Source organism: Notechis scutatus, chromosome 3 (assembly GCF_049901735.1).
Source record: "Notechis scutatus isolate UNSWTSFEM ecotype Mainland chromosome 3, rNotScu1.2, whole genome shotgun sequence".
Lineage (NCBI taxonomy): Eukaryota > Metazoa > Chordata > Lepidosauria > Squamata > Elapidae > Notechis > Notechis scutatus.
The window spans coordinates 160647823-160660594 of NC_142011.1; the positions used below are offsets into that span (position 1 = coordinate 160647823).

Genomic DNA, 12772 nt, shown 5'->3' on the forward strand with positions numbered 1-12772 from the left:
TCCTTGTTGATGCAACTTGGGGAAAAGAGAGGGGACAGGTTGACAGGCTGTAAAACAAACTTCATTTTGTCCCGCAACAGCAGCCCCTTTGTGAGTCATTCCATGGAATTTTGTAGTGAATAAGGACGATGGCCTTGAAGGACAAAGGGAAGATCCACTACCTAGGTAACAATCAGATAAATGAAACTTGAGCCCAGACCAGGAAAGTAGTTTGTAAAAAGCTTCAAGCAGCCAGCCAACATTCCCGCTCCCCAAAACTCACACACAATTTTCATGAGGATAAAAGAGGAAGAAAAAATAACACAATCAGACTTGCAAGATTCTACTGGTGTATGTGTTCTGATAAAAGTAATTTTCAGTCTGCACTAAAATTGTTTCAGTGTCTGTTTCTGCTTGGTAGGTATATGTTTATGTACCAAATGTAAATGCATTAAAATAAGGTATTTATTAAAATTAGCAGTAAAGTTTTCCATAAAAAAAGTCTGTGTCCTTTCCCTGATAGATTCAGATGCCCTTAAAGTATTTAATGGTTCACCTTTGGAAAAAAATGTTTTATTTATCTGAAGCCTCAGGATGCTGTTTTACTTTCTTACTTTGAAAAGCAGATGCAATCTACATTTCTGCAGTAGGAGACAAGACATATGAAATATGACTCTTCTCATTAAGATGATTCAGATCATGCCATTATATTATTCTTTTACTAAATCTTATTAGCAAACTTCCAGAAGTCACTCCTTGATCATTAGTATCCTGGGAGACATTGCAATGCCAAAATTTGGAAGTGATGTTATTTTGAATTAAATGTTTGTCTGGCAATCAACCTAGTTTTTTTATATTTGTCATCGTTACTGAAAATTTTTCTTATTTAAATTATACCAATTTTAGATATTATATTACTCCTTTTAATGTAAGATCTTCTGGACTTGGTAAATAAACAAATAACTTAGTATAAATAAATAAATAAATTAGAGTGGTGGTTTCACAGTATACTGTATATCCAGTAATTAGCTGAACTCATAAATTTCTTCCGGAAAATACAAGTGGAACTCAAAAAGACAAGAAACTGTTGAAACCTAATTTACTGTCAGATGGTGCTCCATTCAAAATCCAAGAAAGAAATACTTAGACTCCATTAATTAGAGAAAAGATATCTTTTACTGGAAGTCAAGTGGTAGTAACAAAAGAATTCTGAATCTGAGAAAATGAGTGCGTAAATCACATATACAAAGTGATGGCAACGTTCCCACCCTCAATAGTTCAATTGGCTCATCCAATTAAAAGTGGTGTATAGCATCATGTGGGCATCTCCAGGTGGTGATGAGGCCTCTGTCCATTGACCTTGACATATTTTGATAAAGAGTTGCGGCTGCGCATAGCATAGGATAGAAGCCTAAGCAAGAATCTTTCCCCCCCAACTTATACAGTTATGTTTTGTAACACCTCCAGCTCGCTTCCCATAACCATGTCCCCCCTCCTTCCCCCATTACTTATGACAGCCGAAAGATGCAAAGCAAAGGAAGAAAATCTTGAAGGCTGACATTTACCTCCTGAAATGTGACATAGATGCCAAAATAGTTTTTGGTTAACTATTCCATCTCTTCCTAAATTAATAATTAATTTAGAACATTCTAAAAACATTGTGACAGTATGTAGTAGTTAAGGGCTGTCAACCATCCTGTGAAATGAGCTTAGAGACATACAAAATGTTTTTTATCTGCTAACATATGATAGAAAAAGAGATTAAAAACACATTTGTCACAGACAGAAATATTCTCAGCTGGAAAGGGAAGGTGGTGTGTTCGCATAGGGGAAGAGAAAGATGATAGATTTGAAAAAAAGAGATTTAGGAAAGAAAAAAGAAATGATGGTTGGAAGCTCAAAATGGATTCTAGGCAATGATGGCTTATTAAGACTTGTTGATTCCAGAGAAAGATACGCCAACACTCCTGAAACATTGCTGACTGAGTTCTGAAGATCATCAAATAAGATGGGAGACTAGAGACACATTTTTTCATGAAAATAGTCTCTATGGAAGGCTGAAGATAGAAAACACATCCTGCCAGCCTGAGTAAGGCAGCCAACATAAATAATGCCCCTTATAGGAAGGATTGTAGAAATAGCTATACATATAACTGAGATGATTTTACTAGAGGGTGTCATATTTAATTATACAGTAAAGAAGTGGTTAACCTACTAATGCTTGACTAGGCCCATGTAATTCGAGTCTGCTTTACTATTTTCTCTACTATTTATTAGAAGGCATGAAGAAAGAAAGGACAATGGGAGAGAATCCTGCTCAAATTATTTTAAGTGCCTTAACTAAATGTTTGACTGTCTTAAAAAGTCTGTATTGTTGAAAGAAACATTCTCTTTTCTCTAGATCAAATGGAAGTCCACCTGGTGGTGCTGGAAATGGCTGTTCATTGTCTGTCAGCCTTCTGGAACTGACACTGGCTGCTTGTCATCAGTCTCCTCAGACTCCGAATCAGAACCCACCATGACAGCAGCCAGCTTGCAGTTACAATATCAATGTTCCATGTTTACATGATTGCCATTTGCCATTTGCAATCTTCACTGCTGATTCCAGACATGCAAAGGCAATGGGGAAGCCAGCAGGAGATTGCAAATGGTGATGTAATGTGACCATTGGAAGTGTATGGGATTCATCTAAGAACAACGTGGAACTGCCACAACTCTGTTGTAATCATTGTGGTTATGTGATGTCATGCTTTACAACTGCATTGGTTAATGACAGAATTGACAGTCCCAATTACCATCATTAAATGAAGACTACCTGCACTTCATAATTCATTTCTACACTTATAGAATTATAATAACATAGTTTTTCTATTATTACTTTTCTAGAAATTTTGTTCAGTTTTGTTCTTTGCACAGGTAAACCCAAAACTGAAAATAGATTTTTAAGGTCTCTATTGTTTTTTAAAAAAGTAATAATCTATATTCATGTCAGAGATGGCATTCAGCAGGTTCTGATCAGTTCTGGAGAACTGGTAGTGGAAATTTTGAGTAGTTCAGAGAACCGGCAAATATCACCTCTGACTGGATATTTTACACTATTTATTTTATTTATTTTTTATTTATTTATTTGATTTGCCAATTGTTTACAAGATAATGAGTATAAGTTTATACATAGTAGTGAATACATGAAATGGGTACATATAAGAAAAACAAAAGAAGAATAAGAGAAACAATAGGACAGGGACGGTAGGCACGTTGGTGCGCTTTATGCACGCCCCCTACAGACCTCTTAGGAAAGGGGTGAGGTCAATAGTAGACAGTCTAAGGTTAAAGTTTTTGGGGTTTGGGGAAGAAACTACAGAGTCAGGTAGAGTATTCCAGACATTGACCACTCTATTGCTGAAGTCGTATTTCCTGCAATCAAGTTTGGTGCGGTTAACTTTGAGTTTGTATCTATTGTGTGCTCTTGTGTTGTTATGGTTGAAGCTGAAGTATTCATTGACAGGTAGGACATTGCAATGTATGATTTTATATACCATGCTTAAGTCAGACCGAAGACGGCGTAATTCAAGGTTTTCTAGTTCTAGAATTTCAAGTCTGGTGGCATAAGGTATTCTACAACGAGTAGAGGAGTGGAGAACTCTTCTTGTGAAATATTTCTGGACTTTCTCAATTGTGCTAATATCAGATATGTAATGTGGGTTCCAGACTGATGAACTGTATTCGAGTATTGACTATCCTTCCCCTGCCATGCCCACCAAGACACGCCCACAGAACCGGTAGTAAAAAAATTTGAATCCCACCACTGATTCATGTGTGTGTGTGTATATATATGAGTAAATAAATGTTTGATAAGATATCAGTATGCTAGTGAATCACTGAAATAAAATTAACTTAATTTTGTCTATTATTTTTCAAATCAGAAAAGAAATTGAAAACTACAAACAGTATTTCATCTGTCTGTGAATGAATTACAATGCTAATGAAAAAACCAATAACATTTTTAGGCTAGGCATACCTTTGCATACAGTAACTGTTTAAAAATTACTGGGTATGTTTAATAAAAATATAGACTTCACCTTCTGCCCCCCTTATTTTTCCTTCCTCTTCCTTTGATGATGAAGCATATTTGGAATTTGGCTGTTCATGAACTGCAATGCTTTTCTGAGGGTATAATTTTTTTGTTACTATATATGTAAAAATTAAAGAATGTGTGCATTCTTTTGAGTTTAAACTGAAGAAATGAGGTTCTTTGATTCTGTTTATAGAGTCTATGATTCTTCCATGGCCAATTTGCAGAGACCATAATTCTGTGTTGTCTAATACGGAGGGGAATAAAGTGTAAGTTAAATGCTTTGCTGTTATTTCATTATTCCAGAGCAAAATATGCAGTGCAAAAGTTTTCAATATTGCTTTTGCTGGTGATACTATTGCATCACCTCTTTTACTTACATATGGTTTACAAATTGGGACTCTGAGTTATACCCATGAACCACAAGGAATTTTCTACTTTTGCTACAGTTGTAGAGTGATTGGGTAACCAAATTTGGTTCAGCTTTATTTAAATGCTTCTATTTATTATAAACTGACCTGTTCCTTTTACTTATAGATTGTCTATAAAACCCGTATAAACAAAGTAACAACTAAATAAATAAACATCATAATTGTTTGAACTATTCATATTAGCATCACTAATAATCAGTGATGAGTGATCAGGAATCATTGTTTCTTATCTCTTGTGGCAATTATGTGAAGCTTATATCAAATAAATTAAGAAAACAAGCTGATTATTATATATAGAAATATAATATTATTTCTTATTTCAAAAAGCTTTACATTTCCGTTCTAATATCAGTAAGTAATCAGTAAATATAGAATCCTCATGGCCCCTTTTCAGCAGAAAACTATGTATCTATATTCCAACTTTCCTAATTCAGAATACCTATCCAATAGGGAGTAAATAATTATACTTGGAATCTATAAAAACGATAATATCACCAGCTTCACCCAAACAGATTTTGGTAATACATGACAGGTCTGCTACCAAGTAAAAAATGAATATATTGCAGAGAAGCCCGGCATTTGCCATAAGTAGCTTGAGGCCAAAGTCTAAACCACGACTGATGCAGTCAATCTGAGGGTTGGGTTCAATACAAATTATGGCTTCCCATTCTTTCCCTTTCCTTTTCTTGTTTCCCTGCAATGTTTTGTCCAACTTTTCCTGATATATATTCCTTAATCCATCACTACTAGAATTTGCTCCTCTATTCCTCTACAAGAGTACAAACCAAGCCTTCCAGCAAATTTACCAAGTCCTGGGTCAACCCTTCACCCTGTTTCAACATAACAATGCTAACCATATTTCCCTCAGTCTCTTCTCCATTTCAGGCCTGGGGGAACTGGGAAGCAACCAGTGGATCTTCCCATAGGGATTGTTTTCCCAACAACTACATCTCCTATCATTAAATCACAATGGCATGTTTTAAGAGATGCTTGTTTCATTAACAATTAATTAAATATGGATTGTGGCATTTGTGAAAACATGAACTGAACTAAACAAAAATATAATTAGAAGATTTATCAAGAAAAATTTATAACATATAGTTAGCTGGTAAAAAATTGTAAACAAAGAAAACAAAGAGCATACATTTGGTAGATTTCTTTTATATTAAGTTGAATACTAAATTTACATAGCTTTATACTGTATGTTTTAATTCAAATTGTTAGAACTGTTCACTTACTGTTATATGGAAATGATTAAGAAAGCCATTTGTAGAGGTTTCACATGCTCAGGTTGTCTTTGAAGATTCATGAGATCAGAAGGCTGCCATGTTCCTCTTCTCAAGAGTGTCTGTGCTTCTGAATGCTTCTGAATGAGAAGAGAAGTTAGGTCAGTGCTTCCACAAAAACATCTGTCATCTCCTTCTGTACTGAATACAGCGTCTGGATTTAAAAAAGAGCCTGGAATTTTTCTTCAGTCCCCTGTCAATGATAGTTTTAAATTAGTCATGTATTATAACCTAAGTTGCTGAATGATGTGACCTTTAATTAGATCTTTAAGCAGTTTGGAATATTTTAATTGCCCCAAATCTTTTAGGAGGATGCAGTATGGTGCCAAAATCCAAAGAATTGTTTTTAAAAATAACCTATCCAGATTAGACTGAGAAGTTCTGAATTTGTAAAATCTTTTTAATAATGCAACTAAGAAAACATAATAAAATATATTTGTTGGGCCTACATAATGTAGATGCTTCTGTGTTTTACTTGGCCAGTATGGATAGTTTGAAATGTAACTAATTAATTTGATCTGGAACATGAAAAGAGCACATGAGGAAGAATTAATGACTTAATTGCTTCTAATATATAATTGTAAATTGTTTTCTAGGTCATAATTATTTTGATAATCCCCAGCAGGACACTTTTGAGAATGATCTGTACCTAGACCTAATTTTATTTTGATTTTATTAGACATTGGAGAGAAGTTGCATCTGACACAATTTTCAGACTCTGTGTTGCACTGGTTAGAGAAAAGTCAGAGAATATTAACTGTCCTTCCAGTCCCCATCGATGCTATGAGTTTTAAATTGTTTAACTGTAAGCAAAGTACTATTGATTACGGTAGTTATTTTATCCCGCTGCATCCGTTTATTTTAATTTTAGGCTCTAGTGCTCACATTACAAATATCATACATACCAGAACTCTAAGCAAACTGGTTGCTTGCTGGCTTCATAATACTTAAAAGAAATCATCTCTCCAGGTTTATGCATAGAAGAATTTTAAACATACCTTTAATAAGACATGATAGAATGCCTGTTTATTTCTAGCTTATACACATTTTGTTTGAAAAAAAATAATACCAAACATCTTGTAATATTATATCCTATTTCAACGTTGCTTTTACTGATATAAATATGGTTATACTGGAAGCAATGTTATATCAAAAAATGTATTGGGATTTTGATTATCAGTCTGTAAGTTTCCTTCCTTCCTTTATTTTTATTGGAGAAAGAAAGGAGAGAGTGAAAGGAAGTACTTCATTTATTCAAATAAGTAAGGATTGTAGCATATATATTAGCAGCAACCCATGCTGTGTTATTATACTATTGTAAGTATGATTGAGTCCCACTTGATTGCTGCAAAATGGTTCCTAGGCTACATTCATATAGTACTCTGAACTAACAAACTTGTTTAATGATTAATGAATCAGTCACATGACTCTTTATCATAAATCACAAGGACCACTTTCCAAAACTTCAAAATGAGTGGCATGCTTAGAAAAGTTGAAGAAATAGTGATAGCATACATGTTTAACCAAACTTTTAGCTAAGTATGTCTTATGAACACAACCATAAGATTGATTCTATATTTTTGGCCCATTTCTCAGACTAGCCAACTAGCAACAGATGTGTTTCCAAGTTTGCATTCAATAGGAAACCATAGTAAGCTAGAATCTGAAAAATGGACCCAATTAATCATTCTGACTAAAATTAAAAATACTCTTCTGACAACTTAAGAAGTAATTGATGCTTAAATATTTTTAATAGTTTCTTTTTGTGAAATGAGTGGCTATATAAATTTGATTAATAAAAAATAAATAATACGCCAGCTTCTGTTCACTAATTCAGTGAAATTTATACAAAGAATTTGTAGCCGAAACACAGCTAATTTTTTTGCAGTATAAATTTAAATGTGTGTTTTTAAAAATATTTCCTTAAATATAACTTCTTATTTCACAAATGTTAAGAATATATTCCTTTTAATTAATATATTAAGGTTAATTTTATAAAAACTATAATGAGATTGTCCAGTGTTCTTTATGAGCTGGAAGACAATAGTAGTAAAATACAAAAATGTCATGTGTATAATTTATTTCAGTGACTATGCTGTTGTTCATTCACATTTGCCTTTCATTAGTCTAAATTATCTCATTTTTTATAATTCCACAAGTGAATCTTGATCTATTTTACTGAAAGCACACCAAGCTTACATAGTGCTTATCTAGGAAAGACATATGAGTCATGCTAAGCAGCATTCTTAATTATGTATTAAAAGTGACTGTAGATTATAGAACCAAGCTTTAAAGTTTGTATTTTATTAATATACATGAATTTATGTAACCATCAGTTTGTTGTAAAGAAATGTAACCATATATATATGAAGTTTTCTGTGTTGATATTGTCAGTTAATTGACATTAATGTGTTTAAAACAGTTTTACTCTTGTAGTCATATTTGTTTGAAATTTCAGGTTTTTTTTTACTGTAGTAATTGGCAAACATTGAGAAGAAAAGGAATGAGAATTAGAAAGACTTACGAGTATGCTGTAGATTTTGCCTGTTGCCACAATCCAGAGCTACATAAAGAGAACTCACAATGCTCAGGAATTTTTTTTGCCAGCTTCCTTTTCCAGTGACAAAATTCCTACATAATAGTAATCCACGTCATTGGAAGGAATTTTTAATCAAAGTATTTATCAGTCTCTGCCTTTTCATAGAAGTACTGTTGACATGTACATGGAGTGGTACCTTTCAGACCAGAGAGCATCTTCTGTGGGTGAAACTGATTTTCAGTCTGAGAAATTATGAAAATGAAAGGCATGGGACAAGACACAAGTGGCAATCAAAATGGCAAATCATCAAATTCTGAGCTCATTAGCCAAAGTTCAAAAAAAGCAACGTTATCTGGTGCAGGCAAACAAGTGATCTATTCTGAAACAAAAAAGAAAGAAGAGCATTGTATGACATAGCAAAAGAAATCCATGGAGAATCAATATAATTAACATAAGTTGTTTATATTAGAGGACTATGCTTGATGTTTCAATTATAGAGGACATTATAACTGGCATTCCAATTGGCCCTCAAGCAGGAATAATAGGAATCAGTATGATTTCTTGATATTATCTGTCCTGAAATTCAAAGCAAGAATGTTGTGCCCTTTGGGGTTTGCTGTAAGATTTCTGGGACCAAGTAGAAAACCCAATTTACAATATTTTGGACTCATTTAAACTGTACGAAGATTCTTAATCTGCCTCTGCCTCTACAGTATAATATTATACATTTTAAGCATGCAGAAAATAATATTTTGTATTATGTAATATCTTGTATTATAATGTATAATGTGCTACATATTCATACCAAAGTTCTGGATCTTTCTGTTAGATGATTTTAACATAATGTTCTTCTTTTTTTGATATTTCATACAAGTCTAGTTGTATGAATAGTTGTTAAAGAATCAGTATGGCATAATTTTCTTCATAGGTTACTCAGGTTATATGTTTTATTGTTCCCACTCGTATTGAACTGTGCGGGCAGTGGCTCATCTTTAGCTCATGTTTGTAAGTGAATAGATTATATATTTAGCTGTTCGTCTGTTCTTCACATAATGACAAAAAAACCCATGTTCCCAGTAATTTCACAATAATTTAGGTGGCCTTGGAATTAGTTCTTTCTTTCCCAATGGAAAGAACACAATGTGTTCCTATATTATATATATAGCTATACATATTGAACTACAGCTGTCATATTACCCATTCAGAAGAAACAATGCTCTTATGGATAAGAGCATTATCCATATTATACACATCTATGTCTAGAAGGTGCCATATATGAAGAAGGTTGCAATATTAAAAAGTAATAAATGATACAAAAATCGGGAACTTACAATTTAACTATCAGAAAAGGCAATTATATAGATACATCCACTTACAATTTAATTAAAAGTAAGGGCAATGATATAAATATATCTGAATTTATATGCTGCAAACTTCTACATAGTACAACTTAATTTGAGCCCATTAAAATAATGAGGTATCATAATTACTAGAACCTGAAATATTCCCCAACTTTTCTTTTCTCATTCTATCCAGATTTGAAAAATTACAAATGATATTTATTATACCAATATTTTAATTTGGATTACAATTGAATTGATACTGCTTTATTGAACTCAGAGGATGAATAATAGTTTTGTGAGGTTGGAGGTCATGGCAATGTGATTTAAACAAAACCGAATATAGTGCAAAGTGTTTATCACATCTTTTTCTTATAATATTATACAATGATTTTGTATTATTGCTATATCAGGCCAAATAATTATTAATTGTCTTTGGTTAGATTTAATAGTCTGTAATGTTGATTTTGATGGAGGGAGGGAGGGAGGGAGGGAGGGAAGGAAGGAAGGAAGGAAGGAAGGAAGGAAGGAAGTCCTTTCAACTTGTTACTGATCTTTCTCCTTCCATGTATCACAGAATTAGAGCTTTCTCTAGAAAGTTAGGTTTTTGCATATTGTGTCTGAAATAAGATAACTTGAGCCTGGTCATTTATGCCTTGAATGAGAACTCTGTTTGATTTCTTTGATAATCTTTAGAGTATCTTGACTATTTTTTTGACTGTTCCCTGATATTCACAGAAATCCTCTTCAACATTAAGTGTCCTATATAATAAACAAGGACTAAATTACCAAACAAACAGATAAAGAGGAATGAAAAGGAAGACTGAGAAAGCTGTGTTGAATGGAATTGGCAAGATTCTCAGAAAACAAAAAGCAAATAAAAAGTTTATGGATGTGGTCGATACAAGAATGGTTTGCAAGGATAGAAAAATAAGGAAAGGTTATAGAGGATAGCATTTGTGTTCTACTGGTTCTACTTTTGTTTCCATGTTTTTCTTAAGTTATGCCTCTAATTTCTGGGCTATGTCATACTTTTTGTCTACATTCTGCTAAATGTTGCTTAAGCCAATAGGATGTGTGTGTGTGTTTGTGTGTGTGTGTTGTAGTTCAGAAATATTTGGAGAGCAGGATTTCTTTCTTTGTACCTTACAGTCATGAGAGATGAAATGCATTCAGGCAACAACATTCAATAGCTACATTAGGCATTTCATTTTACATACTATAAATGTGCACATGACATGTATTGACTTGTATTGTAGTCTGTGCTGGGCATACATATCGCTGTTATGTGTAGATATGGATGAGCTTTATATCCACATTTATTTCCTCCTATCTTAATCAGAGAAATTAGAAAACTTCTTGGTTTCACTAGCATAAGGTTAGTTACAGAGTTATAAAGCTCTGTAACAGTTCTGAATATAATTCACAGGTATTCTACGATCGAACCTAGAAACTACAGTAACAACTATTTTACAAGACTCTTCCATAGCATAGTAGATCATGTTTGCAAAATTGTTGATAACACTGAAAAATATTACAAAGAACTGTCAGAAACAGTAAATATAATGTAACTGAAAAGATTTGATTCTTGTTTAAATGCTTTTAAAACCATCCTCATCTTTGAATAAACTATTGTGTTCCATTTGATTGACTACTCAAAATGTTATTTATTCTACACTGAAGTACATACTTTTAGAATACTTGACAATACTTCTTGTCAAAAGCAGGTGTGAGAGACTGAAAAGAATAAAAGGACCACATACTGAACATTAAAGACTGAAATAAATCCCTCTGAGCTGTTTCTAATTTATCTCCTCAGCCATGTTATCAAATGAAATTTTATTTCTCATCTCAATATGCAATATGTCTAAATTATATTTATCTTGAACTTTAATTATATATATTTCAAAATGTAGAATTTGTTTTCTGATATATTATCTCAACAATCCCTATTGGAACATTTTTACTTTATTACTTTATAGGTAACTCAAGGCAATGAACAAATATTCCTTCTTCCTCCTATTTTCCACATAACATCAACCCTGTGAGCTGGGTTGGGCTGAGAGAGAGTGATTGGCCTAAAGTCACCAAGCCAACTTTGATGCCTAAGGCAGGACTAGAACTGGTCTCCTGTTTACTAGCCTAGTGCCTTAACCACTACACCAAATTACTGTTTTAAATATATAATTGTTTTCTTTTTAAGGATTTTAGCATTCTCTGAATCTTGACATTGAAAAATTGATCAGTGTGACTGTAAATTAAGACATCCCATAGACAAATAACTCCTTTTTCTATTTTGTGATTAGTTCCATGTATTCAAGTTGCATGGGCTTAGATGAAGAAAGGTAGATTCAACCACACACAATAGTACTGATTGTTTTGTTTGAAGTATTGTTATATCAGTAGTATTGTTATACATACTACTCTTATATACTATTTCCTTAGGAATGGAACTATTCATTTAGTTTAATAGTTATATGTGACCAATATACAGGTACTCCTCAACTTATGACCACAATTGGAACTGGAATTTAGTTGCTAAACAATGCAGTTGTTAAGTCAGTCACATCAAATTTTGCAACCTTTTTACCATGGTTGTTAAAGTGAATTGTACAGTCATTAAGCAAATACAGCTTCCACTATTGATTTTACTTGGATGCTGCAACCAACATAAATACATGCCAGTTGCCAATCAACCAAATTTTGATCATATGACTGCAGGGATGCTGTGATAGTCATAAGTGTGAGAACCAGTTGTACCTCACTTAAATTTCCATTGTAACTTTGAATGATCATTAAATGAATAATTGTAAGTCAAGGTCTACTTGTAGTGCCTACCACTGTGCTTCAATGAGTTCTGCTACAAATTCCAAATATATTGTATCAGAGGAGGTATGTATCTTTTAACATATCCTATTGTAGCATGACTTCTTAAAGAATTTTCACAGCATCCATACATTTTTTAATTTTGATCCAGAAAATTAATTGCATTTAATTTCCATTGTAATGAAAGTTAGCTATGATAAACTTAATCACACTGATTTTCAGTAGGAATTAACTCAATATGCCTCAAATGTTTTAATACAATTAAAAATAAAATCAAATATGCATGTTATTACATCACT

General features: G+C 33.0%; 1 protein-coding gene across 1 annotated transcript in view; it reads left to right on the plus strand.

Moving 5' to 3' along the window:
• Nucleotides 1–12772, plus strand: part of DLGAP1 (DLG associated protein 1) — a 174292-nt gene that overhangs the window by 60314 nt on the left and 101206 nt on the right. The window lies entirely within an intron of this gene.